Source organism: Nerophis lumbriciformis, linkage group LG05 (genome assembly GCF_033978685.3).
Source record: "Nerophis lumbriciformis linkage group LG05, RoL_Nlum_v2.1, whole genome shotgun sequence".
NCBI classification, from domain to species: Eukaryota; Metazoa; Chordata; class Actinopteri; order Syngnathiformes; family Syngnathidae; genus Nerophis; species Nerophis lumbriciformis.
The window spans coordinates 49,010,235-49,033,524 of record NC_084552.2 but is presented as its reverse complement, the minus strand read 5'-3'; the positions used below and the strand labels follow the sequence as shown (position 1 = coordinate 49,033,524).

Here is a 23,290-nt window from a genome sequence, read left to right as displayed (position 1 = left end):
CTGTTGTGGAATATGCTGCAGGTGCCTGCTCGTTTTTCGTATGTGGGTAACAACATTTAACTATGTATATATATTTCCGAATTGGTTTAACTGCCACCCGCCTGAATCTATTTAAAATCTAATTTTTTTTTTATTTCAACCGCCCGACCCGACCCGCGGATAAAATCTAATTTTTTTTTATTTCAACCGCCCGACCCGACCTGCGGATAAAATCTAATTTTTTTTTATTTCAACCGCCCGACCCGCGGATAATCCGCGGACTCCGCGGTTGTGTCCGCAAACCGCGCATCTCTAATCTGCACTAATTTTTTCCTCAGAATTTTCAACGAATTTGAAGTGTTTTGCCAATAGGATTATTTCAAATATGTACATTTTCAGAATGTGCTTGTTCTAAGTTTGGCTAAAGTAAGAAAAAGAAAACAATCTGAAATTGTCTGTATTTCTAAGTATTAATGCCATGATTTTACCAGTTTGGCTCGCGTGGGAATAGACTTTCCTCCATTGAGCCTCTGAGCTAAAATAAGTTTGACACCCCTGCGATTGAGTGAGGTCGGCGTGACACGAAGCTGCAAATGTAGAATTTGGAGACAAGCTATTTCGACATAAATTGCGTGCTTACCCCAAATAAACCAGAAAAAACGTCCCCGGCTAGCCGGACCAAAGAGACAACTATCCATCGAGTGAGTCACACTTTATACTGATCATGATACAGCATATGCTGTCTGGCTAGCTGTGTACAAACTAAATGTGAAATGCGGGATAATACTTTACAGATATTGTAATATGATTGTTCATGTTTTTTAGTCAGTACAGATTGGTGTCTTATCGCATTGTGTTGTGCATTACAAACGCATTTCGTGTTTTTGTAGGAGCGAGCTTATCTCTCGCCGTAGTTCGCTTTTACGGCTAAAACCGAAGCATAACGATGTGTTACTACTCTAGAAAAATAGTTACACAATGTCGCTACAGTTTGGTTATTATACAGGTTACGGAACGTAAATGAAGTATTTTTTGAATGCATTTTTAAAGTGATTTAAAGGTAGAATTAATTGCTCCATTAGCTGCGTTGCTAGCTACCTAGAACCAGCCGATTTTTACATATTAGAATTGGCAGTGAAGAAGTGAAGAGAATAAAAAACAACTTTTGTCTTCTCGTCTCTCATAATGATTGTGAACGATAGGCAAAAAAAAAAAAAAAGTGCAGTTCCCCTAAATTAAAATCTTACAGTGAAGTGTCTTTTTAAAAAATAAATAATTAATGTTTCTTGTTGCCACTGCAAGGCATAATTATACGCTATTTGGGTACAGTGATACCTTGGTATTTGTACACCCACTTTTTGTATGATTCAGTCTTTGTCAAAGTATTGGTGTCTCCGTTGGCTTTCACATGGTTTCCGTAGCGATACTTATATTTCAGGTAGCTGATAAGGTTTGATGTGTCAAATCTCAATGTTTTCCCCCGTCTCGCAGTATATTTGCAGAGTAGTTGGTACAAATGAGTGAAGAATTGACACCATGTTTATTTGCAATTAGCTTAGGGGAAGTTTATGACAAGCCAATACAGGTAGGATAACAAGAAGCACTCGATTTGCTTACCCTTACCCACTTACAGTTCAATAGTCTCACCTATGTATTTATTTATTATTATTTATTTGAGTTGTAGGTTTAGCAACAGTAAACTGCATTAAGACTTTTTTTTTTTCTTGACATCCAGCATCAGACATTCCTATCCATTACATCATATTCACATCAATCATATATCTATTGTCTGCCCTAAATGTCAAAATATTTTTGTTTATATCCCACCCATACCACTCACCCCCCTCAAAAAAAGAAAGAAACAACAAAAAAAACAAAGTAATATCTACAAATACATCAATTAAATAAACAAAGAAAGAAAAAAAAATAAAAGAAAAAAATAAAAATAATAATACATTAATAATAATAGTAATCAGAAATAAAATAAAATATAAACAGATACCTATATATTTATATATACCCACACATACATATATATATATATAAATATATAAATACATATATATATACATACATACATATACACTTGTAGGGAGTAATCCCCTACACTATTATTTACTTACAAAGAATTCAGTTATTTATTACCTTTTTTGAAAATTACTGTTTAAACGAAAAATATACATTTTTCTCGTTTTTTCAAAATAACACATTTTAGAGGTGTAATTCTGATACCAAACCGTGACATTTTTGCTTAAGATTATCATACCTTAATTGAGTGGGGTGTACTTGTTGTTTAGGAAGCGTTATCTATGTTAGGGGAGAAATCATCTCAAAATGTTAAAGCCTTGTGGGCTTGAAATAGAATGAACTCTGTTTTACCTTTTAAGCACTGAACGGTTAACATCGTCCATCCTTGAAGTGCAAAAATGCATAAATGGATCACATTGTGCACAAATGAATTTCCTTTACTGTCTCAATGCATTTAATGATGCATTTTGTCTCCATTTGAACTTCCTACAAACTGTGTTATGCCACCCTTTTTAAACTCTTCCACGCTCCTGTTGGCAGGGTAGAGTGGAGAGTGTGGGGGGTCCATTCTTGCACAAACTAATGTGTTTGCACCTGTCAATAACACCCCGCTGATGCATAACACCCCTAAAGGACAAGGACCAGAGGTGGGTAGTAACGCGCTACATTTACTCCGTTACATCTACTTGAGTAACTTTTGGGATAAATTGTACTTCTAAGAGTAGTTTTAATGCAACATACTTTTACTTTTACTTAAGTATATTTATAGAGAAGGAACGCTACTTTTACTCCGCTACTTTTATCTACATTCAGCTCGCTACTCGCTACTAATTTTTATCGATCAGTTAATGCACGCTTTGTTTGTTTTGGTCTGTCAGACAGACCTTCAAAATGCCTGCCTTACTGGTGACGTTTCACTTCGTTCCACCAATCAGATGCAGTCACTGGTGACGTTGGACCAATCAAACAGAGCCAGGTGGTCACATGACCTGACTTAAACAAATTGAAAAACTTATCGGGGTGTTACCATTTAGTGGTCAATTGTACGGAATATGTACTGTACTGTGCAATCTAATAATAAAAGTTCCAATCAATCAATCAAAAGTGTGAAGGAAAAAAGATACTTTTTTATTTCAACCGTACATCCTGTCAAAAGCCTAAAGACTGACTGCACAGTTCCTGTCTTCACAATAAAAGTGCCGCTCCATCGCGCCTGCGCTTTCAAAACAAGAGTCTCCGAAAGCCAGCGCAAACAAGCTAGCAAGCTAAGGAGTTTGACGCCAATATATTTCTTGTAAAGTGTATAAAAACGAATATGGAAGCTGTACAAATAAGATGCCAAAAACCCACCACTTTCATGTGGTATTAGACAGAAAGGAGGAACTTTTCTTCTCCTCCATTTGAAAACGTGGATGTTATCATCACTACTGTCTGATTACAATCAACGCAAGTCATCAGAATCAGGTAATACACCAACTTATATTCTAGTCTTCATGAAAGAAAGGAATCTATATGTGTTAAACATGCATGTATATTCATTAAAACATCTTTAACATGTAAACAAAAACAGCAAAATAAATACATATAAATTATATACTGTATATATCAATGTATATGTATGTATATATATATATATATACACACACATATATATATATATATGATATGTGTGTGTATGTTACTCATCAGTTACTCAGTACTTGAGTAGTTTTTTCACAACATACTTTTTACTTTTACTCAAGTAAATATTTGGGTGACTACTCCTTACTTTTACTTGAGTAATAAATCTCTAAAGTAACAGTACTCTTACTTGAGTACAATTTCTGGCTACTCTACCCACCTCTGACAAGGACACACTAAGGAGGAACCTGCTTCTATATTTGTCTGCTGCTGAAAAGGCAATTACCAAAGTTATTATACATCAATGAAAACGTCATCAAACGTCCACAAGATTAATTTCGTCTTGCCCCTTTATTGCATGCATTATGTCAATCTCCAATGGCAATATGGCTAAAAGCACTGCTTAATCAGTGAGGGCACTCCAAATGTTTTAGAGTGAAGCTTCAATTCAATTTCTCAGTCTAGTTTTAAAGCAACACACGTACACACACACACACACACACACACACACACACACACACACACACACACACACACACACACACACACACACACACACACACACACACACACACACACACAAAAAGACAGACATTAAAAAAAAAAAAAAAAAAAAAGCTCCTTGAAAGGTTTACGTCAGCACCAGGGAAACTCCCGAGAGACTTATTGCTTGCTTTTTGCAAAAAGCTGATGGACAAAGACCACTTTCCCCACAAGGAACCAAGGAGAAAGAAAATGTATTTTATGTCCTAAAAAAGCAGCACAAAGACAGTATGGAAGGGAAAATTACACTTTGTCTGGGTTCATGGTCGACACTCTTACACTAAACCAGCACGACACTTCATTAGGTACACTTGGACTATATCTTCTGGGATGATAGACAATTAATAGAGCTAAATTATAGGGTGTGAAATGATACTTCTTTGACAAATTGACATGCAGCTGCTACCTTCTCATATCATTCATCTTATGGATTGTTTAGTAAGCAGTGATTAAAAACAGCCAAGCTAGCCTATGTGGACGATTAGCATTAGCAGCTAGCGAGCAACAGCCACAAACTCGTCCATATGTGAAGTGAAATTATTATATTTTTAATGATATTTAAGATTGATCATATATTGTATTGAAGTAGTACACGTTTCTCAACGTAATACCTGATGAAGTAGTTGTTTAAATCCCTTTGCTTTCCACTTCCTGGGCAGCCAGGCATAACCAATCAATCGACGCACCGGTACCAAAATATTGGTATCGGGACAACACCAAAAACCTAAATACTTGCCAACCTTGAGACCTCGGGGGGCGTGGTTGGGGCGGGGGCGTGGTTGGGGGCGTGGTTAAGAGGGGAGGAGTATATTTACAGCTAGAATTCACCAAGTCAAGTATTTCATATATATATATATATATATATATATATATATATATATATATATATATACAGTGTTGGGTTAGTTACTGAAAACCAGTAACTAGTTACAGTTACTAGTTACTTTATTTCAAAAGTAACTCAGTTACTAACTCAGTTACTTAAACCAAAAAGTAATGCGTTACTGTGAAAAGTAACTATATAGTTACTTATATATTTATTTTTAATTTTTTTAAGGCCCCATTTAATGCCCTTTTAGCCTTCATTTTAGTACTGTTATTGCACTGGAGAATAATACAATCTGTTGATCAACTTGACATGCATTTGCATCATCACTGAACTCTGCTAAGCAATGGGGCAGCGCCGACATCCGGGCAACTGAGCTACATACGGGTTCTTCGAGCCATAGCAACCTGACTGGCGTTGAAAACAAACCGTCGCCATTACTCTTTAACCTGTCGACCTGCGCTGATTAAACCCGTCATTCTGCCTCCAAAATGCCAAAAAACTGTGTTGTTTTTGGTTGTGCAAACCACAACTGGAAACAGGGAAAACAAAGGTCGTATTTTGTTCTGCCAAAGCGTGCTAAAAGCCCACAGAGACGAGACAAATGGCTCGCAGCTTTACAGCGGGAAAACGAGGACGGTTCTCACTGGAGTCCCCCAAAATCCCGGGTCGTGTGTTCGGATCACTTCGTTTCTGGTAAATATAAGGAACAAAAATCCACCTTCTTAACCACAACTTGGTCCATGCTAATGTTGAACCCGTTGAATTTTTACTGAATAACGTTCGACAGCTGAAGTTGTTGTTGTTGCACAACAATAACATACGGTATAAAGGCTATTTCCAGTAATTCAGCAAATAATAAATCATAATACTGAACTGAATTTGAATGAGCTCTCTACAGATATAATAAATATACAGATACTGGTAGCCACCGTGTCATCCTTATTATCATTTATCAACATACCTTGGGTGATTTAACAATTTTTATGTGATTTATTCGTTATATAACAACCGAAGCTAACAACCGACCTGGTGCGCTTGTGAGGTAGACATAAAGATTTCCAAATTCCATGTCCGGCCATTGTGTAGGATTATCAGTCCACGCATCTGCTGGAAGGCGGTAAGGGCAGTCGTTTAATCCAACTACAGAACATTTTAACTCGTATCTTAACCTAGCCTCACTGGAAAGACTATTTACATAATCATACGCCATTTAGAACAGTTTAAAATGCCGTGAAACCTCGTTAAATGCCTTTTCTGTCAATGCTGTGTTCGCTGTGAACTGGTTTGTTTTCAACGAATTCAAATTGGCGACCGCGTTGCTAGGGGATTGGAGGGCGGAAGTGACGTAGGTCCGCCCTCGCCCATGTGCTCTACATACAACACACAAAGACAAAGATATGTTTTAAAGGGCCAATTTGTTTCAGACCGGAACAAATTGACAAAACTATTTTAAATAGCTGCAACTTAACATACATAAGTAACAAACAGCATAATAACAACATAGCTGTAAAACAAGAAAGGCACACACTACATACATAAAGCCTAACCAGGCGTTTTCTCAAGGAATTCTGAAATAAAATCATGTCTGAAGCCCAGAACACTCTACACATTTCCCCACTTAGTTTAGAGAAAAGGAAATATTAGCCTGGCCCACTAGTATCCCTCTTTAGGTTTGTGAACTTTATAGTCTAAACATTTAGAGTGATGTGATAATCAAACACTCTAAAAGTTTAAAATGAAAGAGTATATAAGAGAATTGACAGAGTGTGTGTACCTTCAGTGTGCAGTGCCTCGTTAAAATCCAGCCGCTGTTGGAAGTGGAGGTGAGTGTGTGTCTCTTTACTAGCTTCGTCGAAGCATGTTGTTTTTGTCGCTGTTTCAGCATATTTGAAACTTACATTCAACTAAAATGTTCTTTTCTTTGTGGTCGATAAAAGAAACGTACTGAAAATATCTCCATTTTAAGAAACTCGGCTTTGGGGTTCGCCATGACGTCTTGATAGTAGACACAGACACGCCCCCTCCCACACACACACACACACACACGTACATACAGACAGCGCGCGGCGCGCCTCTTTTTTGCCGCCTCTTCAGCAGCGCTGCAACACTCAGATCTTCTCAGTTTCTAGCCGATACTACATAAAAAATAACGCAAACTAACGCAGTAACGCATCATGTAGTAACGGTAACGGAGTTACTGAATATAAAAAATAACGCGTTAGATTACTAGTTACCGCCGATAGTAACGGCGTTACAGTAACGCGTTACTTTGTAACGCGTTAGTCCCAACACTGTATATATATATATATATATATATATGTCTTAATAAGGTTATCCAAAAAATAGTGCTCGATACCGTAGTAGAGCGCAATATATGTATGTGTGGGAAAAAAATCACAAGACTATTTCATCTCTACAGGCCTGTTTCATGAGGGAGGGTACCCTCAATCATCAGGAGATTTTAATGGGAGCATTCGCACACCATGGTTTATATAGGGCACAGAGTGGGTGGGTACAGGCTGGCCTAGGGGCGTGGTGATTGGCTCATGTGTTACCTAGGAGGTGTTTCCGTCTATGGCGGCATGTTGTTACAATTTCGCTGTGCTTGTTGAGGGATGACAGGTCTGGACGGTAAATAATAAACAGTTTCTCTTTCAAGCATAGGTTGCATCTTTTATTACCACTATTGTAAGGTGTGCTGGATGCAAGAATTTGCCATGTTATTGAATATTCAACATTATTGTCTTTGAGGTCCCAAATGTGTTTGCTGAGTTCTGTGGTATTTCGCAGGTTTTTGTTCCTGAAAGAAGCCTTGTGATTGTTCCATCTGGTTTTGAATTCTCCCTCGGTTAATCCTACATATGTGTCGGATGTGTTAATGTCCTTGCGTATTACCTTAGATTGGTAGACAACTGATGTTTGTAAGCACCCCCCGTTGAGAGGGCAATCAGGTTTCTTTCGACAGTTACATCCTTTGTTGGTTTTGGAGTCGCTCTGTCTGGGGGTCGACGGCTCATTTGCAATTGTTTTGTTGTGGTTTGAGATGATTTGTCGTATATTGTTCATGCAGCTGTAGCTCAATTTAATGTTGTTCTTGTTGAATACTTTTCTTAGGGTGTTGTCTTTGGGAAAGTGTTTGTCAATCAGATTGAGGAATTTGTGTCCAATGTTCGTTGAGACGTTTTTGCTGTATGGGGGGTTGTACCAGATGATGTCGTTTCGTTTTCTGTTCTTTTTTGGCTGGTTTCCTGGCGTGGGTTCATAGGTGAGGGTGAAATTGTATCCGCTTTCATCAATTGACATTGGACACAAATTCCTCAATCTGATTGACAAACACTTTCCCAAAGACAACACCCTAAGAAAAGTATTCAACAAGAACAACGTTAAATTGAGCTACAGCTGCATGAACAATATACGACAAATCATCTCAAACCACAACAAAACAATTGCAAATGAGCCGTCGACCCCCAGACAGAGCGACTCCAAAACCAACAAAGGATGTAACTGTCGAAAGAAACCTGATTGCCCTCTCAACGGGGGGTGCTTACAAACATCAGTTGTCTACCAATCTAAGGTAATACGCAAGGACATTAACACATCCGACACATATGTAGGATTAACCGAGGGAGAATTCAAAACCAGATGGAACAATCACAAGGCTTCTTTCAGGAACAAAAACCTGCGAAATACCACAGAACTCAGCAAACACATTTGGGACCTCAAAGACAATAATGTTGAATATTCAATAACATGGCAAATTCTTGCATCCAGCACACCTTACAATAGTGGTAATAAAAGATGCAACCTATGCTTGAAAGAGAAACTGTTTATTATTTACCGTCCAGACCTGTCATCCCTCAACAAGCGCAGCGAAATTGTAACAACATGCCGCCATAGACGGAAACACCTCCTAGGTAACACATGAGCCAATCACCACGCCCCTAGGCCAGCCTGTACCCACCCACTCTGTGCCCTATATAAACCATGGTATGCGAATGCTCCCATTAAAATCTCCTGATGATTGAGGGTACCCTCCCTCATGAAACAGGCCTGTAGAGATGAAATAGTCTTGTGATTTTTTTCCCACACATACATATATATATATATATATATATATATATATATATATATATATATATATACGCTCAGATTGATATACAGACACACAAATTAGTACGCCGGCACACAAAATGGATTACATGCGCTCACATTGAGATACACGTTTGCTACTTCCATACTTAATACCTGTAGATGCAGTTGCTGTTTCTAGTAGTTTCTATTGTTTGGTAACAACTTCGGAGAACCTTATGAAATTGAAAATGAATCAAAACAATGTCCGTATCCGAAAAGTACACACTTGTTTTCCACATTTCATGTTTTTGTATTTCGTTGCATTGAGTTTCCAAGTCATGTTTTCAAATATAAACAAAAAATGTCATCATCGTCAACATCAAACAAGCACACGCTCCTCGCCAACTTCCAAGTGTTTCCTTCAAAAAGAAAAGAAAATGCCTTTTTGAGAGAGAAGAGTGGCGCAAGTGCAAAATAATATGGAAAAAGTTATCAAAGATTCTTATTTACCCGTGACTAGGCAAAAAGGATGTTGATTTAAAATAGAAGGGGTGAAAGGTCATATTGTCCAACGGGTCAAAATACTGGAAACAAAACCTCAATGCGGGGAAGACTACAATTCCTACAGTTTTCATGGCATCGGAAGCTGGCGCAGTCATAGCTGTGACGCACGTTACGAGCCCGCCATCTGCCGCTGATGCATTGGCGGCGGGCCCCGGGTATTGCTATCAAACTGACACCGTACATCAGAACGGGGAAAACGCCTCGTGGCACATGAGCGACAGCGCAGTTGCCAAAAAGTGTTGCACACAAATAAAGAGTACAATCACAACACTGCGCCAATCAGGAGAATCCTTTGTTGGTTTTGGTCGTGAACAATCTACTAAATCACTGTGGAGCTTGGTCGAGCGTGTCGAAGAACTACAAAAGGGGAAGCCGCGGTGCCCAGCAGCCGGAGGTATTGTAATCCTTGGCGGAGTTAACCTCACCTGACGTTTCCTCAGGCCAGTAGGCTTCACTTGAGCACAATGTGCAGCGCGTTGGTTGAAAACAACAAACATTATTGTCAGAGTAGTCAAACATTGTACTCCTAAAGTAAAAATAAGTACTTGAGAGCTTGTATTCAGTGGAAAAAAACTACTCAAGTATTGAGTAACTTCTATTTTATTTAGTAGCTATTTTTTTAATGGTATTCTTGCATTACAATTACAGTTGATGTGTGTATGTGTGTGTGCATGAGGCACATTTGCAGTCACTTATTTACAAGGCTAATGTTAGTATATGCACAGCTAAAACATTAAAAACATCTACAACTTACAACAATATGTTTTCTGTAGTTGGAAAAATGAAATGTTGTAGGCTGAAATATGAACATTTTTACTGACAAAGATGATGTAAATGTTCTTTCTCAAGGTTTGTAAGTAAACATTGATCGTCTGACTGCTTTTGCACCCCTTTATGTCACTTTTTACAGTGTGTACCGTATTTTTTCGGACTATAAGGCGCACTTAAAATCCTTTAATTTTCTCAAAAATCGAGAGTGCCTTATAACCCGGTGCGCAGAAAATACATAAATAACACAGTTTAATGGACACATATTCATATTTCTTTTGTTTTTGATATTCACTCTGCACGTCCCTGCATTAGCCAGACGTTAACATTTTAATAGAAACAATTAAGAGTTATATCGTAGGATGTACATTTTTGTTTTGTATATACCACTACACCAGGGGTGTCCAAACTTTTTGCCATAGGGGCCACATTGTGCTAGAAGAATTTGCCTGAGGGCCGAAACCCGACTGCATATAAAGTAACTATATTATATATATATATATATATATATATATATATATATATATATATATATATATATATATATATATATATATATATATAGAGATGAAATAGTCTTGTGATTTTTTTCCCACACATACATATATATATATATATATATATACATATACAGTATATATACATGTGTGTTTGTGTGCATCTGTACATATGTGTACAGATGCACATATTATATTAATATAATGGATATACTGTATAATTAATATAAATGGATAGTAAGAGTATGTGAAAGTTGAACTTCTACCTTGTTTACTTCTGTGACAACCTCCTTAAAGTTGTGTAATGAATCTGAAATATCAAGCAGCTAAAATGCGCCAAACATGGATAAGTGAGGAGATAGTGTTTAGCATTTTTCCATCACGCTTTGTAGTAGAGTTAAATGGGTGTAATTCTGATTGTTTTATGGTTCGTGCACGTTTTTTTTAATAATATCCACAAATTGTGTTACATTATGTGACCATATCTGTTGGCATTTTAAGTTGGTTCGATTTTTTTGTTTTTGTTTTGCATAATGACTAGAGAAGGTTGTTTGCATTGGGCCATACAAGTAAAATGCTGCACTTAGTTTCATTGAAAGCATGGTAAATGGTCATAAGCCTGAAATGCATATGTTGTCCACAAGATGGCGACAAAGCAGCAGCATACAAGTTGCCTTTTAAAATGATTTAAAATCTCCCCCCCGGCCTGATTCTCTATTAAACTGATGACGTCTCGCGAGCCAAATTGAAGACGCCGATGGACCTGGGTACATGGACTTTGGGCCATAATTTGGACACCCCTGCACTACACTTTGATGTTAATACTATCTGTATCTAGATCAATACGATTACCTCCAACGACTCACTTGCGCGTGAGTGACAGGTACAGCGTTTTTTACTAACTATATTGGGTCTTATTTCGCTCATGATCAGCACCCAAAATCTAGTCTTTGGACGGAAATGACAACAATGTCTTCAAAGTTGTGTAAATTTTTGTATACATTCTTTTAACTTTAATACAAAATGACCGAACAACAAACTTTTAAAACCATATTTACAGTAGCTGCTAGAGATGCGCGGTTTGCGGGCACAACCGCGGAGTCAGTGCGCTCACGAAAGGGGTGGGGCTCACCCTGGTTGATACAGACAGCAGCTAGGACGGTGGCCATGGAAGTCGGAACCCGCTAAGGAGTGTGTAACAACCCACCTGCCGAATCAACTAGGCCTGAAAATGGATGGCGCTGGAGCGTTGGGCCCATATACCCGGCCGTCGCCGGCAGCGAGACGCGCTTGGAGGTGCGCTCAGCGTGGCTCCCATATGATTGCGCACTGGTGTGCGTCTGGGTCGTGACAGCGTGGCACGCGAATGTCTGTGCTGCATTGGATCAGTCTCTTTTCTTTAACAGGCAAAAGCTTTATAACCTCACTAATGCCTTGCATCGTCTATATTAGATATATAACAACGGGCGGGTGCGGGCGGATGCGGTTCTGATCAAATGTTAGATCGGGTGGATTGCGGATGGTTGACGACTTTCTGATGCGGTTGCGGATGAAATAATTGCCTATCCGCGCATCTCTAGTAGCTGCTGTCATAACTTGCTTATATTCTGTTGATCTTCTATCATGATGAGAATACTCATTCTGTTTTTGACTCTCATATTTTTTATATTACTGACGTCCTGCAGGAGACGATACCACAATGATCATTTGTCTCCCTAATTATACCTGACAATCACTACTGGGGATCGCAGGTGCGAACTGACCAGTCCCAGTTTGATATCCTTCATGCTTGCTGTTCCCAGATACTTTTTTCGCATTACTCTGCTTTTTACAAGTTAGAAAACGCTTCATCCTGACCACTTTCATGCCTTTGCTGGATTATGGCGACTTTTTATGAATGCACCCAACACTTATATGAAAAGACTGCATACTGTATATAACTGCGCCTTACGTTTTATTACTGGTTGTGGCAACCTTGTCCAACATGCACTTTGTATGCAACATCAAACTGTCCATCTTTGTCTGAATTGATCACTTTACGGGAATTTCAGTCCATTTTAAATGATCGGGAAACTGTTTTTATTGGGCACTGTACTTATTTTTACTGAAACAATATTATGTGTTTATATAATTATGTTGTATGTAATTTGTTCTTTTAACTATAGTGTGTGACTGCTCCTGTTTTTTGTTGTTTTTATATGTATTTATGAAACCTGTTTTTGCTGCCTTCTTGGCCAGGTCACTCTTGCAAACAAGATTTTAATCTCAAGGAGTTTTTACCTGATTAAATAAAGGGAAATGACTAACTATTATTGTGGTACCGCATGGCTGCTGAAGCCGACCCTCCCTTCCCAAAAGTATCCCACAATACATTACCGGAATCCATTTTGAAGCGTCATCGTTCACGATAGCGCTACAAGTAGTAATTCCGAACTATTCAGTAGAAAACAACATTGCACCGGCTGTGACATACTGTGAGTCATTAGATGTGAAGTCCCTTCGTCGTTAAAAGGACGAAGGCACTTGTATGCAGGGATCTGAAGAAGATCGACAAGGCTGACGCAGAAACCATGCATGACATCTTCCCCGATGTCTCACACCTGGACTTTGTGAACTACTTATTTGTTCAGGCCAGTCTAGAAAGATATGACCACTTTGTTTGTGACGTTTGTGTTTATCTGTATAATCTCAGTGAACAGGCAGGCTAGAGTCATGCACTCTCGGAAATGATCCGACCCAAGTTGGACACCCAGGATAGTCAAAGATAACCAATCTAATGTCATCTCAGCAAACTGTGACTGCAAGGCAGAATTGAGGGAATGATGTTGTCATGTCGCTTCAGTTTTGTTTCATGTGGAGGCTCCAGTTCGGATAAGAGAAGTGAGTACTATTTTCATTAATACAACTACTACCACAGTTCTTTGACCAAGCACATCAGGTTAATGCAAAGTGGGGCTGTCATTATTTTATTTTTATTTTTACTTTTTCTTAATTACCTGACATGAAATGATCCAAACAAACGCAAAGTCGTCAGCACTTCACATTTCGTCGTTAACTCTTCTTTTCAGCCGCTTCCATTTGTCCAGAAATACGCTTAGGCATGCGATTAAAGCTAGAAGTATCTCTCCCACCTCGGTCGTGGCAGTTGACAATCACACACGTCGTCGGCATTATTAGTATCACTAGTTCAGGGGTCGGCAACCTTTAGCATACAAAGAGCCATTGGAGCCCATTCCTCCCCAAATAAAACCCACCTAGAGCCACAAACTCTGTTAGATTCCTAAAATGACGATAACACCACTTTTAGTTTCCTTACACTTGTGCTATAGGACTTATGAAAATATACACTTATTTGATGTATTTCTGGGTATAACGAAGCAAATCATCAAATTATTTTGAACATTAGAAAAAAATACACTGTTCCTTCCCTTATTAATGAATAAAAAAATAAAAATCAACTCATTCCAATGTTCTGAAGGCATACGACTGCGGCATATTCATTTGACTAAAAATTTAAAACAACTACAGTACCTAGTCATCAATAAAAACAGCAAATTAATAAAAATGTAAATAAATAAAATGTTTCTCTTTTTTGATCCGTCCATTGCTAGGGGTTGACAGCTAAAAACAATACAATTGCATGGCAGCAAGAGATGTCGCATAAGGGCTGTGACATACATTTCCATCGACAATATATTAAAATGTGTCTTATTTTCATATGACAAGATCCCAGAACTCTCCAAAATAACAACTGTTAAATTAAAATAAACTAAATAAAATGAAATATAATAAATCAAGTAACCATTATTTGTTGACATTCGGTTTCAAAGCCAAAGGGAGCCACGGCTCCAGAGCCGCGGGTTGCAGACCCCTGCACTAGTTGAATGATCAGTACCATTGGGCATGATACAAACAAAGCCTTCTGATCTGGCCAACGGCAATGCATTGTGGGAAATCTAATGTAGAAATATCCATCCATTTTCTACCGCTTGTCCCTTTTGTGGTTGCGGGGGGTCGCTGGAGCCTATCTCAGCTACAATCGGGCGGAAGGCGGGATACACCCTGGACAAGTCGCCACCTCATCACAGGGCCAACACAGATAGACAGACAACATTCACACTCACATTCACACACTAGGGCCAATATAGTGTTGCCAATCAACCTATCCCCAGGTGCATGTCTTTGGAGGGAACCCACGCAGTCACGGGGAGAACATGCAAACTCCACACAGAAAGATCCCGAGCCAGGGATTGAACTCAGAACTACTCAGGACCTTCATATTGTGAGGCAGATGCACTAACCTCTCCACCACCGTGCTGCCCGTAGAAAAATCCAAACCCTTCTTTGTTTTGTTACTGTTTTCTATTACCTTTTTCTCACGTGGCGGCGTGTTCCTCTTTTTCTGCCTTTGGAGCGATAAAAGACTCTAAACTTCCTCCCTTTTTGTATACTGGAACCTTTTTAAAAAAAATAGTAAGGACACACCAACACTTGCAAGTTTTTTTATTTGAGCAACCTCAGTGAGAAAGTTTGTCTCTTCATGTTTGCAGCAGCCAGTCGTGATCCAACTTATCTCACCCCGTTGAGGAATTGAATGTTATTCCTGCGTTGGTTCAAACCAGTGTTTTTCAACCTTTTTTGAGGCAAGGCACATTTTTTTTCATTAAGAAATACAGAGGCACACCACCAGCAGAAAACGTTAAAAAATGAAACTCCACCAGGTCGTCGTGCCTTTTTTTTTTCAGTTTGTTTGTGTTTTCCTGTGTGTAGTGCTCTAGTTCTTGTCTTGCACTGTTATTTTGGTGGCCCTTCCTGTTTTGTTGGTGTTTTCCTGTAGCAGTTTCGTGTCTTCCTTTGAGCGCTATTCCCCGCACCTGCTTTGTGTTAGCAAGCAAGACTATTTAAAATGTTGCTATCCTTTTTTGTGTGGACATTGTTGATTGTCATGTCATGTATGGATGTACTTTGTGGACGCCGTAAGTTTTTGCTGTCGTCCAGCATTTTGTTGCTGTTTACTTTGTAGCCAGTTCAGTTTTATTTTTGTTTTGCATAACCATTGCCTTTTCCTTTCCCTTTCACTTTTGTTCATTTTTGATTTAAGCGTTACATACCTTTTTACCTGCACGCTGCCTCCCGCTGTGGTCTGCATATTGGGATCACAACCAGTGTTGGGTTAGCTACTGAAAACCAGTAACTAGTTACAGTTACTAGTTACTTTATTTCAAAAGTAACTCAGTTACTAACTCAGTTACTTACACCAAAAATAATGCGTTACTGTGAAAAGTAACTATTTAGTTACTTCTTCAACTTTTTTTTTTTTAAAGCTCACATTAATGCCCTTTTAGCCTCCATGTCAGTACTGTTATTGCACTGGAGAATAATACAATCTGTTGATCAACTTGACATGCATTTGCATCACTGAACTCTGCTAAGCAATGTGGTCTACACACAACACACAAAGACAAAGATATGTTTCAAAGGGCCAATTTATTTCAGGCCAGAACAAATTGACACAACTATTTTAAATAGCTGCAACATAACATACATAAGTAACAAACAGCATAATAACAGCATAGCCGTAAACTTGGCTTCACCTAAGGTAGGCACACGTGACATACACAAAGCCTAACCAAGCAGGATTGAATTGTTGTTTTGGGCAGTAGACGGGATCTTTGATCCAAGACACAACTTACATTTAACTAAAATGTTATTTTCTTTGTGCTCGACAAAAGAAAAGAAGTGAGAATATCTCATACTTGCCAAACCTTCTGAATTGCAGTGCCTCTCCCCGGGACAACCATTCTCCCAAATTTCTCCCGATTTCCAGCCGGACTTAAGGCACGCCCCCTCCAGGTCCGTGTGGACCTGAGTGAGGACAGCCTGTCGTCACGTCCGCTTGGCCAACCAAAAAGTAACCACATAATGCTATACCGATAGTGTTCTGTGGTTACTTTTTGGTTGTATTGCGCACCCCCCCCCCCCCCTCCCTTCCCCCCCCCTTCCCACACCCAGACACACACACACAGAGCGCAGAGGAAGATTCAGAAGCACGTCACTGCTTCGCTGCAATAAAACACACTCAGATCTTCTGTTTCTAGCCAATACTACATAAAAAATAACGTAAAATAACGCAGTAACGCATCATGTAGTAACGGTAACTGAGTTACTGAATATAAAAAATAACGCGTTAGATTACTAGTTACCGCCGAAACTAACGGCGTTAAAGTAACGCGTTACAAACCCAACACTGATCACAACAAACCATCGTCGTCTCACACGACACATTCCGACTTTTACAAAGCAATTAACTACCTGCTGCCACCTACTGACATGGAGTATTACGTGGTTACCCTGCCAAGTTCTACACAGCACAGACACTAAGCAACGGCACATTATTTGCAGATTATAATTATTGATTTGCAAAAGATATTTTTTGGACCAGTTAGGTGAAGTTGCATAATTTTCCACAGCACACCAGACAATATCTCACAGTGGTTGAAAAACACTGGTTTAAACGAGCGCCGAGCCTTGCATGGTGCAAAACAACAGAACTGTCTGAGGGATTTTCAGCTCTAAGCTTCAGTGAAATCTCAACGACAGATGGAGGAACATTTCACCCCCATCCCGTTCAATAAACATTGTTCCTCGTTCCATAGAACACTCGCTCTGCTGCGAGTCACGACATTTTACAGCTCTGCATTAATACGGGAATGTCTTTTTACTCCCCCCCCTCCCCTCAACTTGTGCATGAAAGCGGCTCACATTCCACCCACAATTCACCCGCCAGCTCCATCGGCACTGGTGAGAAATGAAGCAATTTAAAAGCACCCAAATGTGATATTCGGGTGATTTAGATTCCAGCAGCAGCGGTGCAGAGTCACCCTGTCATGACCGAGCAGGAGGACGTGATTCCCATTCCTGCCACTGTAAAGAGGGAACGGGAGCACCAGATTACAGCAGAGGTTTGCAGGAATGGACGTTTGACTTTTGGAGTGCTGAGAAGGCAAGGAGAGCGAGTATAGATTGGACTGCTCGTCTCATCTATCACCTACCAATCTATCTCAGTCCCTCCCACTTGTGTTTTGTTACGGGAAGAAGCAGAAATACATTGATTTTTAGACCCAAGAAGCTGTGGGTTCCTGCATTAAGACATCCAGTTCATACACAAACAAACAACGCTAACACAGACATGGATGAAATGTGTCCCAACAAAATCACTTTTCTGTTTTATACACCACATGGCGGCGCTGTTGTCAAATTGACTTGAAATTTACTTTGCTTTAGAGCAGAGATATTCAAACTACGGCCCACGGGCTGAGTGCGGCTCGACTGATTTTTCAATGCGGGCCCGCAAGACATTAAACATTTTTACAGTGTCCGCCCTGAGATCGGTAGGTCGAGTCATACCAAAGACTATAAAAATGGGAACCGTTACCACCCTGCTTGGCACTCAGCATCAAGGGTTGGAATTGGGGGTTAAATCACCAAAATGATTCCCGAGCGCGGCCACCGCTGCTGCCTACTGCTCCCCTTACCTCCCAGGGGTGGAACAAGGGGATGGGTCAAATGCAGAGGGTAATTTCACCACATCTAGTGTGTGTGTGTGTGACTATCATTGGTACTTTAACTTTAATTTAACTTTAACTAGAAGATTGGCCTGTGGCCTGTTTTTGCCTAAATTTTGTTCCCTACGATTTGAATCGTTGATCAATGACTATGAGCTTCATTTTAAAATGGACAAGAGCACACCATCAATTTGCATACTTGCCAACCTTGAGACCTCCAATTTTGGGTGGGGGGGTGGTGGATGGGGGGGAGGGGGGGGGGCGTGGTTTGGGGTGTGGTTAAGAGGGGAGGAGTATATTTACAGCTAGAATTCACCAAGTCAAGTATTTCATATATATATATATATATATATATATATATATATAAGAAATACTTGACTTTCAGTAAATTCTAGCTACATAAATATATATATATATATATATATATATATATATATATATATATATATATATATATATATATATATATATATATATATATATATATATATATATATATATAAGATAAATACTTGAATTTCAGTGTTCATTTATTTACACATATACACACACGTAACACTCATCTACTCATTGTTGAGTTAAGGGTGGAATTGTCCATCTTTGTTCTATTCTCTGTCACTATTTTTCTAACCATGCTGACACCCTCTCTGATGATGCATTCTGCTTCGTCTCCTTGTTGTGTGCGCAGTTGTGCACTGCACTCTCTAAAAGCCCTAGATGTTATTGTCACATATGCATGTACAGTAGATGGCAGTATTGTCCTGTTTAAGAGTGTCACAACATTGTTGTTTACGGCAGACAAACTGCTTTACGGTAGACGAAAACGTGAATGCTGTTGTTGTGTGTTGTTACCGCGCTGGGAGGACGTTAATGAAACTGCCTAACAATAAACCCACATAAGAAACCAAGAACTCGCCCTCGATCATTCTACAGTTATAACGTGATTGGGCAAGCACGCTGTTTATATTGTGGGAAAGCGGACGTGAAAACAGGCTGTCGACACGTCACTCAGGTGCGCCTGAATTTCGGGAGATTTTCGGGAGAAAACTTGTCCCGGGAGGTTTTCGGGAGAGGCGCTGAATTTCGGCACGATAACTTAAAAATATAGACAACTCTTTGTTTAAAAATAGAACAAGCACATTCTGAAAATTTACAAATCATAATGTTGTTGTTTTTTTTACACTTACATGTTGCGGTTAATATTATTCTATCTTTATTTGTCGTTATTTATACTTTCTGAATAAATTATGTGATAATCTTCATCAGTCAACTCATTGGTGTTAATTTTCAATCTATCAAGATAAAAAATAATATCAAAATCAAATTACAGCATGCTATTTATGTAGTTTGTTCATTTTTCTCAACATAATGTGGTTTATTTTTTTTACATATGTAGCATCATCTACAAAGATACAAATAATTGCTATTGCGACATCTAGTGGACACATATAGAACAGCAGTTTCTTTCATTTAAAAATTTCAGCTCATGTTTAGACCTAGCAAATTCCTCCCGCAGCCGGATAAAACCTTTTCGCGGGCCTGATCCGGCCCTCGGGCCGTATGTTTGACATCCCTGGTATAGATTATGGAAGAGGAGTTCAATCCATGAACATAGAACACAGATGTTCCGACCGAGATTCAAACCCGGATCGGTAAGCTGTGAGGCTTACTTGCCAACCACTAGTCCACTGTGTGGGCTCCATCCCAGTCAAATAACAGAACAAGTTTCTACTGCAAGCAGAGTGTAACCTCCATTAGCATTGAAACGAGGGAGGTGTAACGTGCGAGAGCATTTAATTTTTCATTTACAGCCTCACAAATGGATTTCCCGCTTCCCGCTTTTTTTTTTTTTTTTTTTTAATCAAGCAAATGAGTTGGGGAAGCGCAGGAATTTCAGAAATGAGTGGAAAGATGCTCCTGGACAATCCTGAGGATTGATGTCGGCGTCCATCAAAATCCAATCCCCTGTTTCTATCGCCGTGACAGGACTACATCTGACGTCTTGTTGGAAGCGTCTTCTCCCAAATGGATTCCAGTCTCCGCCTAAAGACTTCGGTTGCCGAGGGTAACCTTCTCGCATGCCTCCCAGGCGCCCATTGCTGTTTGCCTAAGTAGATCAAGCAAAGTTCACCCACCCACCGTGCGTCACTGCATATTCCTGCACTTCCTGTCTTTTCCGGCTTCCACATCTTGACTTTTGCAATATATCAGCATGGATTATATCCAACAATGGATGGAGTGGCTACAGCAGCACGGTCACTTTCAATGGTGACTGTACATGAAAGTGTATTTATTGTTTTAGTAGCATTAGGATGGTGAGGTTGCAAAACTTAGATTGTTTTGTGGATTCAATTTCTAATTCTCTCTGTATGTCCCCTCTTAAACCAAGCACTAGTATACAGTACGAAAGTGTTAATGTTGGGGCTGTTTTCCATCCGAAGGTTCTCCAACCAGGTCCCAACAAAAGTTTTACAAAGTAGCTGTTTTGTCATGTTTTTGCATGGTCTCTCCATACGTTCTACGAGTAGGTTCCAGCAATCTCTTTTCGTTCCTCTTTCTATATAATTCGATAAAACATGGACTGTACAAGGGTCTCATCTGTAAAGCATGTGTACGCACAGAACCGGGCCGAAAAGGTGCGTACAATGTAGGTGCCATGATCTCACGTGAGAGTTTGGACCGTTTTTTTTTTTTTCTGTCCAGTCATTCAGGCAAATCATATCTGCTGTGCAGAATTGCATAACAAAAAATAAGTGTGGGATGATTCTCTTGTTGCATTATTTGTATTTGACTTTATTAAATGGGTGTATTTTATTATGGCGCAGGCGGGATAGAAAATACGAATTAAAATAAGACATAGGGTGAAATTTCGGGGACAAGAAGCAGAGATAACAACAACAAAAAACAACAACAACAGAACAACATCAGCAAATACGATACATATAAATATGATACCAAAAATCAAAGGAAAGCACCAGTTAATGACGTAGATAGTAATAATAAAGAAATTATATTGAACATTATTGCACTACAAATGAAGAAATACCAATATAAATTACATTATTGTTATACATATATAGTAGTTATATATATATTATATTATATATTATATATTATAGTTATACAGTATATATAGTAATACTCACCTCTATTATCAACATTACAATCGCTTCAAATGTAATACTACATAGATGTAATGAATACTTGAAATACAAAAAAAAGCTGATAAAGATGGGGTAAGAAAGAGGAGCGGACTATATTAACCTTATAGAACACGGGTGTCAAACTCTGGCCCGCACCCCAAATCTGGCCCGCCGTGTAATTTCACTTGGCCCTTGAGGCGATATCAAATTAACACTAGAGCTGGCCCGCCGATTATATTCAGCGGCGGTGCCGCGGTGACACCGCATTCACAGCTAATTCTCATACTTGCCAACCCTCCCGGGAGACTCTCAAATTTCAGTGCCCCTCCCTAAAATCGTCACGTCCGCTATTCACCCAGTCCAGCGTATGCTGGCCCAGTCACATAATATGTGCGGGTTCTGCACGCACACACAAGTGAATGCAATGCATACTTGATCAACAGCGATACAGGTTGCACTTACGGTGCTCGTATAAATAACTTTAACACTGTTAGAAATATGCGCCACACTGTGAATCCACACCAAACAAGAATGACAAACACATTTTGGGAGAACATCCGCACTATAACACAACATAAACACAATAAAACAAATACCCAGAATCCCATGCAGTCCTAACTCTTCCGGGGCGCAATATACAACCCCCGCTACCACCAAACCCCGCCCCCCCCAATCCCTCAACCGATGCACGGAAGGGGAGGGGGGGGGGGGGGGGGGTGTTTGGTGGTAGCGGGGGTTGTATATTGCACCCCGGAAGAGTTAGGGCTGCATGGGATTCTGGGTATTGGTTTGGTATTGGTATTGCACAAACACACCACCACCCAAACAACCGAGCCACAGCACCCACACCAAAAAAAAAAACACTCCAAAATGTCAATAACCAAACACATCCAAATACACATACAAAAATATCACGGCCCCCATGAGGCCAGAGCAACATCTGATGACCCCTCCAACAAGAAAGCACATCGTCCAACCACTCAATAAAACACACACAGAGCCCAGCTAAAAGACCCCATTTTGTGCACAAACACCCGCTGGGTACACCAAACACCGCCACAACAACAACATCCAGCCATTCCACCCATCACCCCGGCTGGGTATACTGTACCTGAGGGTCCCCCACCCTTTGGACTTTGACTATATTAGTGTCCCAAGTTTCTATATTATTTTCTGTCCACCACTCTTATTTTTGTTTTCCACTTCCTGTTTGCCCCCACCACTTTTCTTGTCTGAGTGTTGGCTCCCTCACATGTCCATAATTGTAAACCAGGATGCTTTTCGTGCCCTTTTTTTGTCCCCTGTCCTCATTTTGCTTTGTACCTCCTTGTTGTATAGCTTTCCCTGCGCTTCTTGTCACTGTTTAGCCTTTTTACCTGCACTTTTTCTGCTGTCTCTGCATCCTGGGGTCCAGTTCAACAACTCCACACCGAAACGTAACAGCAGAGCTGCACTAGATTTTAGCTCAGCCACTAGAATTTTACCATCAATTTGACCATTTATCAGTGGTAGTAATAATAATTTGATATAAGAAATTTCACGGTATAATTCTGGTTATCGGGCTGTCAGTTTTTTACCGTAAAATCTACAGATATTTATTTACAGTGTGTGCATTGGCAAGAACTTGACCATACATGTCACGATACGTGTCACGATACGATCCAATGTTGTAACAATCTACAT

The 23,290-nt window shown here is 39.6% G+C and overlaps 1 protein-coding gene across 5 annotated transcripts in view; it reads right to left on the bottom strand.

Moving 5' to 3' along the window:
- The window catches only part of iqsec3a (IQ motif and Sec7 domain ArfGEF 3a), a 120,406-nt gene that overhangs the window by 89,947 nt on the left and 7,169 nt on the right, over positions 1 to 23,290 (bottom strand). The gene's annotated exons all lie outside the window — the stretch shown is intronic.